Here is a 7,396-nt window from a genome sequence, read left to right as displayed (position 1 = left end):
ACTTGTCTGTTTTGTTAGTCTCTATTGCCCAGGCTGGAATGCCTCTCAGGTTCAAGCGATTCTCATGCCTCAGCCTCCCAAGCAGCTGTGGTTACAGGCATGCGCCACCACACCCAGCTAATCTTTGTATTTTTCATAGAGACGGGTTTCGCCATGTTGGCCAGGCTGGTCTCGAACTCCTGGCCTCAAGTAGTCCACCCTCCTCGGCCTTTTAAAGTGTTGGGATTACAGGCGTGAGCCACCCTGCCTGGTCAGAAGACCCCGTCTCAACAAAAATGTGAAAAAATTGGCTGGATGTAGAGCACACCTGTAGTCATAGCTACTCACGAGGCTGAGGTGGGAGGATCGCTTGGGCCCAGGACTTCGAGGCTGCAGTGAGGCGTGATGGCACTGCTATACTCTAGCCTGGGCAACAGAGTGAGACCCTGTCTCAGAAAAGACAAACTTGCTCCTCTTTTAGCTCAGCCAAAAGATGCTGTTTTATCTAGAAGCTTCCCCTGGTGTCTCCATTCTTCCTGGGTGATTTCTCCCTCTCTGCCTTCAGCAGCCACCTGTAGCTGATGACTTCCTCCTGTCCCACTTCTTTCCAGCCTCACTGCCACTATTTTAGGTAACCCAGAGTTATTGCAGGTCTCATCACCAATCCACACAGCTGCCTGAGGAATTGATCTGAAACATCATGTCCCTCATATGGCATCCGAGGCCCTCATAATCTGGCCTGATTAACTCCGATCTCACCTCATGTGCCATCCTTCCCCCAAATGTGCCTTCCTCTTCAGCTGTCCTCCTGCGGGGCTCCCTATGCCTTGGGCAACTGTGCTTACCACCCCAGATAGCTGGATAAACAAAATAGTCCCTGATTTTACCATCTCATTGAGAGAGTCTTAATGTAGCCGGCCCAGGTCCAGGGTTCTGTGCCCCATGTTGATGATGCTGGTATCTCCATTCCTGGGATATTCCTATGGCATTTACCAATGTCTACTGTCACTTCCTGGTGACTTGTCCATCTTTCCCACCAGACAGCTCCCAAGGCATGTCTTACTGACCATCGGATTCCCCAGCATAGAGCATAGTTAAATGCCTAGTAAATAATGAATGGAAATCGAAATGAACAGATACGGGATTTTTTCACCACAAAATTTAAAAGATTCTTTGGGATTACACATGCCAGGTAAGTGGAAGGAAAGAAAGATTGTGAGGAGTAATCTATTTTAAAACCCACTTAACTCACTTGGTTATTAGAAATAGTGTAAGTTTGAGAACAGGAGAAGGAAAGGGATCTATTTAGCTTTCTGCGTATTTCTTGATAGCCTCCTAACCTAACAACAAAATGCCAAAAAAAAAGCAAACCTGGCAGCCATTGAAGAGCATTCATAAAGGTTTTTGTTTTGTTTTTTAGAGACAGTCTGCTCTGTCGCCCAGGCTGGAGTGCAGTGGCACAACCTTGGCTCACTGCAGCCTCCTCCTCCCGGGTTCAAGCGATTCTCCTGCTTCAGCCTCCCGAGTAGCTGGGATTACAGGTGTGCACCTCCATGCCTGGTTAATTTTTTGTGTGTTTTTAGTAGAGATGAGGTTTCACCATGTTGGACAGGCTGCTCTCAAACTAAAAAAAAAAAAACATTCTGAGATGGCCTTTTAGAAAAAACCCAAAAACATAATTTAGAGTCATTTTGAACCACCCTTTCATGGAAACTTGCCAAATACAGGGATGACTTAGGTGTCATTATAGTTCAACATTTAAGGGTGCTCTGTGGCCCCGTCTATACCCTGCTTTTCCCAAACCTTTTTAAAAGACAGGATTGTTTTGTTTCTTAGCTTTCCCTTGAGCTAGATGAACTACAGATCAGCAGTCCAGGTAGGCAGCTTATTCAGAACTTTGACGACTTGGAATTTAGTCTACTTTCACAGGTGACAGATTTTTAAAATTCACTTATATTCAGAAAAAGAGGCCAGGCACAGTGGCTTATGCCTTTAATCCCAGCACTTTGGGAGGCTAAAGTGGGCGGATCACCTGACGTCAGGAGTTCGAGACCAGCCTGTCCAACATGGTGAAACCCCGTCTCTACTAATAATACAAAAATTAGCTAGGCGTGGTGGTACATGCCTGTAATCCCAGTTACTTGGGAAGCTGAGGCAGGAGAATTGTTTGAACCTGGGAGGTGGAGGTTACAGTGAGCCATTGCACTCCAGCCTGGGCGACAAGAGTGAAACCCTCTCCAAAAACAAAACAATACCAAAAAAATAAATAAATAAAGGATGCTGGCTAAAATAACCATGTCTTTACCAAATGTTGGATGGCAGAAGACAAGACTTTCCAAATCTTTAGCTTCTCAGATACTGTTAGACATTCTTAGCTCAATTTAAACACTGTCACTAAATAAAAAAATTTAGGAGTGACTGTAGTGTGAATAATAGCTATTGTGGCTTGAATTCTGATTCATTTGCTGACTGACTGTGGGTAATTAATTACTTGGTTATTTGATTACTTAGAGCTTTTTTATTTGGAGAGGGAGTTTTGCCCTGTCGCCCAGTCTGGAGTGCAGTGGTGCGATCTTGGCTCACTGCAACATCAGCCTCCCAGCTTCAAGCAATTCTCCTGTCTCAGCCTCCCGAGTGGCTACGACTACAGGCATGTGCCACCATGTACAAATACATTTTTGTATTTTTAGTAGAGACAGGGTTTCACAATGTTGGTAAGGCTGGCTTCGAACTCACAACCTCAAGTGATCGGCCCTTCTTGGCCTCCCAAAGTGCTAGGATTACAGGCATGAGCCACTGCGCCTGGCTTTTTTTTTAAACTGTTTTTGTTCACTGCTGTATCCTCAGCACACAGAATGGTTTGTAACACGAGACAGACACCTCAGTAAAAGCCAGATGAGGGCTGGTATTAGTAAAACCTGTCAGACTGTTGCATTTGAAAACGAAACAAAAACGTTGGTTCCAGGGCACTAACCAACATGAAATACAGTAAGTGTACATCTCGGTTATAGTTTACTCCCCACCCACAGCCTTCCTCTCCCACAGCGGAGAAACAATACTGAATTAGTTTCTTTCTCAGAGAGACTTGAGGTATGTGATAAAAGACAAGTCCAAGAAACAGTGAAGCCAGCTTTGCAGACATCAGCCCTAGAACCAACGGTATTATTTCCCAGTGCAAATGATAATTACTCCGACCTACTCATCAAGACAAGAAAAAGCATCTCTGATCAATTTTCAAAAGAGGCTGGGTTGGTGTAATTATAGTTAATAATACCCATCTACGGAGCTGTTGCCCTTGACACACACACCCTTGAGTTGTCAGCCTCAGACTTCCATTTCTAGCACCTGTAAGCTGGTCAAGTTGTGTGCACTGTAATGTGTCACCATGAAACGAAAGAGAAGTACCAGGTGAGCTCTCTCTCTCTCTCTGTGTATATACGTGTGTGTGTGTGTGTGTGTGTGTGTGTGTGTGTAAGCCTTGCCTGAAAATGATTTAAAGCTACTAACCGGGCCCCATGGAAATTCAGTCTCATTGCATAGAGCTCCAGGCAACTGAGTTACTGGACACTACACCAGGTTTTGGGTTTTTTGAGATCAAAAATCAGCAAAGTATGTGTAAAGTAACATTTCTTACAAAAATAGATTCCTCTCTTCTCTCAACATGGCATCAGTTTTTTCAATATGTTGGCAAAGTGGATCCATCCACGGTTCTGGGTCCTGGCTGTGCGTCCGATCGCCTTTGTTAGCTGGGGGAAGATTCAGGGTGACTTGAGCCAGGAGGACCGCGGAGTGGACAGCCGGTACCGCGCGCTCCCCTTTTCCTGTTCTAAACTGGGCTGGAGAAGTTCATAGGATTTGCTCCGTCTGTACCGCGTGCGCTGTGAGCGTTTTCATCAGGGCAGCAGCAGGCGCGAAGGAGCGCGCTGGCGCCCTCTGGCGGCGATCCTAGGGGGCGTCCGCGCCGTGCCTACCCCCCGGCCTCCGGGAGCCTCGAGCCCCAGCGCAACTGTGATTCTGCCAGTTACAGCGATCATCATAGCGAAATGAAAATGCTCCGATTATTTGTCTATAAATAAAACCGTTCCTCCTGGAAAATGTGCCAGGATGACATTTTGTGAAGTCCTCTTTCCAGTCTTCGTGAATTAAAATTCTAGATGGGAAACTACCAGACAGAAGATAATTGAAAATGATAGTTGAAAGGACTTCTGACTTGTCCAAGAAGAGACGCAATTCCAGGTTAATCTTCAGAGTGAGTCAAAGCAACGTAAGTATGATCTTTTTCTACGAAAGGCAAAGAATAAAATGTGGCAGAGGGTTTCTTCAACTCCTTACCTTCCCAGTTCTGTAGAATCACCTTACAAAAATAGAGGGGCAGCTGTGGGGTGGCGGAACGAACACGGTTTTTAGAAGCAGGGGCTTGGGTTTGAGTTCTAAATGTGCAGCGTACTGGGGCACTTAACTTCTCTGAGGCTTAGGTGCCTCATTTCCAAAGGGCATGATAATATCTTCTTCTTTTTTTTTTTTTTTTCCTTTTTTTGAGACGGAATCTCGCTCTGTTGCCCAGGCTGGAGTGCAGTGGCACGATCTCGGCTCACTGCAAGCTCCGCCTCCCGGGCTCCCGCCATTCTCCTGCCTCAGCCTCCCGAGTAGCTGGGACTACAGGCGCCCGCCACCACGCCCGGCTGATTTTTTGTATTTTTAGTAGAGACGGGGTTTCACCGTGTTAGCCAGGATGGTCTCGATCTCCTGACCTCGTGATCCACCTGCCTCTGCCTCCCAAAGTGCTGGGATTACAGGCGTGAGCCACCGCGCCCGCCCTAGAATATCTTTTTATAAAGGGAGTTCAGGCTGGGCTCCTGGGCTCAAGCCTGTAATCCCAGCACTTTGGGAGGCAGAGGCGGGCGGATTGCTTGAGCCTAGGGGTTTGAGACCTGCCTGGGCAACGTAGGGAGACCCCATCTCTATGAAAAATTTAAAAAATTAGCTGAGCAAGGTGGGGAGCACCTGTAGTCCCAGCTACTCGGGACGCTGAGATGGGAAGATGGCTTTGATCCCAGGAGTCTGCAGTGAGCTATGATCTCACCACTGCAATCCAGCCTGGGCATCAGAGTGAGACCTTGTCTCAACAGAAAAAAAAAAAAAAAAAAAAGAGTTCAAACTTCAACCACAACTACCATGGACTGTATCTGTGCGCCATTGCCTTTCCCCGTTACCATGGATGACCTGTATGACCTGATCGCACTTCCCAGCCAGCTCCTGGGGTCCCATTCCATCTGGGCCATCGCGGATATTGCTCCAGCAATTCTTCCTCTCTCTTCCGCATCATCAATTTCACCTCTATAACTAGATATTTCCATTAGCACACAGACATGGTAGGATTTTTCTTATCTCAAAAAAAGCCTCTTGGCCCCACCTCCCCTGCAGGCAGCACTGATTTCTCTCTTCACTTAGGTAGCAAAACGCCTCTACTGTCCATGCTCGCTGTCTCCACTTCTCCCATTCTCCCGTGACCAACTTCATTCAACTTGGGTTCCACCCGTTCACTGGGGCTGCTTTTCCCAAAGAAGCCAATGGCCTCTACGGTGCTGAATTCAGGGATTGGTTCCCAAAGTACTGGGATTACAGACGTGGAGTCTCTGTGCCCAGCCTATTTGGGAAAATTTGAATGTGCCTGGGTATTAGACAATGTTGAAAATCGCATTAATTATATTATTTTTCATTGTGGTTCTATATGATTATGTTTCGATTGTGATTATGTATTAAAATAACCATTTTAGCCAGGCGCGGTGGCTCACTCCTGTAATCCCAGCACTTTGGGAGGCCAAGGTGGGTGGATCATGAGGTCAAGAGATCAAGACTATCCTGGCCAACATGGTGAAACCCCGTCTCTACTAAAAAAACAAAAATTAGCTGGGCATGGTGGCGCACGACTGTAGTCCCAGCTACTCGGGAGGCTGAGGCAGGAGAATCACTTGAACCCAGGAGGCAGAGGTTGCAGTGAGCTGAGATCGTGCCACTGCACTCCAGCCTGGGTGACAGCGAGACTCTGTCTCAAAAAAACAAAAACAAACCCATTTTATTGTATATAATTTTTTAATATACAGATACTGTATATAAAATTAACTTTAGAGGTAAATATCATAATGTCTACAGTTTATTTTAAAATAATTCAGCACAGGCTGGGCACAGTGGCTCATGCCTATAATCCCAGCATTTTGGGAGGCCGAGGTGGGTGGATCACTTGAGGTCAGGAGTTCGAGACCAGCCTGGCCAACAGGGTGAAACCCCATTTCTACTACAAATACAAAAATTAGCCGGGCGTGGTGGTGGGTGCCTGTAATCCCAGCTACTTGGGAGGCTGAGGCAGGAGAATCGCTTGAACCTGGGAGGTGGAGATTGCAGTGAGCTGAGATCCTGCCACTACAGCCCCGCCTGGGTGCCAGAGCGAGACTCTGTCTCAAAAACAAAAAACAAAAAACAAAAAACTTCAGGACAGAAAGAAATACATTTTCATGCTGTTCCCTAAAAAAAAAAAATACATGAAGCGAAACTGGCAATACATTAACAATTATAAAATTGGGTGATGCATATACGGGTGTTTGTTATACTACTCTACTTTTCTGTATGTTTGAATATCGTAGTAATTTACAAGTATCTGGAAGTGCGCTCTGAGCTTTGGTGGAAAACCATTTGCAGGAGACTTTTTTTTTTTTTTGAGATAGTCTCACTCGTTGCCCAGGCTGGAGTGCTCTGGCGTGATCTCGGCTCACTGCAGTCTTAACCTCCCAGGCCCAAGTGATCCTCCTGCCTCATCCTCCTGAGTAGCTGGGATCACAGGCACATGCCACCATGCCTGGCTAATTTTTGTATTTTTTGTAGAGACGCGGTTTTGCCATGTTGCTCAGGCTGGTCTCGAACTCCTGAGCTCAAGTGATCTGCCCGCCTGGGCTTCCATAAGTGCTGGGATTACAGGCGTGAGTCACCGCCTGGCCTGCAGCAGCTCCTTAAAGTGCTGTTGATTGGAAGCAACCTGCTCCACCCATGGCTGCCCACCCAGTGGGAGCCCCGGGGACTGCTGGCAGGTCAGGTCCCTACGGCTCACGTGGACTTAGTCACTCCCAGGCTCCATGCAAGGAAGCATCACCAACAGCCTGGTGAGAACTGTGCTGCCTCCACGCGGCTCTTGCGGTGGCTTCTGAAAGATAAAGGGCACACCTGGTGTGGGGGGAGGGGGGAAGGATAGCATTAGGAGATATACCTAATGTAAATGATGAGTTAATGGGTGCAGCACACCAACACGGCACATGTATACATATGTAACAAACCTGCACGTTGTGCACATGTACCCTAGAACTTAAAGTATAATTAAAAAAAAAAAAAAGGCACACCTGAAATGCCAGCTGCTCCCCTGAGACAG

The sequence above is a fragment of the Gorilla gorilla genome, chromosome 1 (genome assembly GCF_029281585.2).
Source record: "Gorilla gorilla gorilla isolate KB3781 chromosome 1, NHGRI_mGorGor1-v2.1_pri, whole genome shotgun sequence".
In the NCBI taxonomy this organism is placed as follows: domain Eukaryota; kingdom Metazoa; phylum Chordata; class Mammalia; order Primates; family Hominidae; genus Gorilla; species Gorilla gorilla.
This window is presented reverse-complemented; position numbering follows the sequence as displayed.